Source organism: Odontomachus brunneus, unplaced genomic scaffold (genome assembly GCF_010583005.1).
Source record: "Odontomachus brunneus isolate Ranch 3 - 2012 unplaced genomic scaffold, Obru_v1 Obru_scaffold_450, whole genome shotgun sequence".
NCBI lineage: Eukaryota > Metazoa > Arthropoda > Insecta > Hymenoptera > Formicidae > Odontomachus > Odontomachus brunneus.
Window position 1 is genome coordinate 15,098 of NW_022639900.1, and position 1,605 is coordinate 16,702.

Below are 1,605 nucleotides of genomic sequence, written 5' to 3' on the forward strand. Positions count from 1 at the left end.
GGAATGACTGAGCGCGTAGAGAAGGTAGCTAGGGGCGGCACAACTTAATGTCCAACGCAGATAGCACGGGGTCCCTCCCTGCGATCAGATAATCGCTACATACGCATGAGTGACCGCATTCCCATTCTCACACACACACACACACGCACACACACACAGACACAAATACACACACACACAAACACAAAATAAACCTTGTAAAAGTTCGATGACTTTACGTTGCTGTAGAGAAAAACTTCAATTTCAAAGGATTACGTACAGCTCCAAACAAATGTTTATGTTAATTAAACTTCCATTGCTCTTATAAATTTAATTTAGGTATCACACATTTTCACTGACACAGAATGCATACAGATCGAATAATTAATCAGCAAATAATTAATTCGTTTCTTTAAAAACGTATCACTTCGACATGTTCACATGCACGCTCGATTTATATACAAACTATTCAATTATTTGAAGAAATCGAGAACTTTACTACTGTATCTCCATCAATTTAGTGTCCGTTTTGTTACCGATGGTACATAATTATTAATCATTGCCAATTAGTCATTCAGTGACCGAAAATTACTCGAAAAAAAGAAACACATGCCGCGTTTACTCGACTATAGTTTGCAATCGACTGATTTTAACAGCGAATCTCTTAGTTAATTACGATGCATCAAATTATTCGTGGACTGAAAATCAGTCGAAGAAAGAAGCATACGATTGTTTACTAACACACGACGCGTTTACTCAACGACAGCAAGCACTAGTCAAATGACTTTAATACCGAATTTATTAGTTAATTATTAATTACTGTCGATTAATCACACACACATTCGTCACTTAAAAATTCACTCGAAGAAAGGAATACATAACGCTAATACGAGTCGTTAACTCGACGAAGCAATCGATCGATTTTATTGGTTATGTTTATACTATCGCGGTCGAAACACGAGGTCTGTTCTTTATTCCTGCACTAATGAATTGGTGCAATAAATTGAACCTAAAGACGCGTGATTATGTAATTGAAATCTCAGACCGCAGCAAATTCGAAACAGAGTGCACTGCACTCACGTGTTACAAATACCTCGAAGCGTAATTAATTGACTAATATTTCAAAAAATTTATGTTTCGAAGCATTCGTAGCGCCAAGTGAACTAGCTACAATTTACTAAAAAGAATCGACTTTATACGATATTACATAAAATGAAAGAAATGTTGAACTGTTTCGAAAAAAATCAATATCAAATTATTTCATATTATGTTGCGTGATATAGATTTTGCTTCCAAACAAGTTAATGCTTCTTACATTTCATGTAATCATAGTTTTGCGCCCGTGGTGGACATAATTATAAATTTTTTCCAAACCAGTCAATATTTTTTGCATTTCTCTTCCTATCTTGATCTTTTCTGCGTAAGAGAGATATTCCTGTAAGAAAGTATTGGTCGCCCTAAAAAAGGCGGATTGCTTTCTATCGTTTTAAAAAGAGCGAAATGATGGATGAAATAAATTTTATAAGAGATGCTCAAAATGTCCACCGTCCATTCTAACGCAGGCTCTCATGCGTCTCAATAAATTTCTTTGCACATTCTCCATCATATTTTCTTCGATGGCCCATA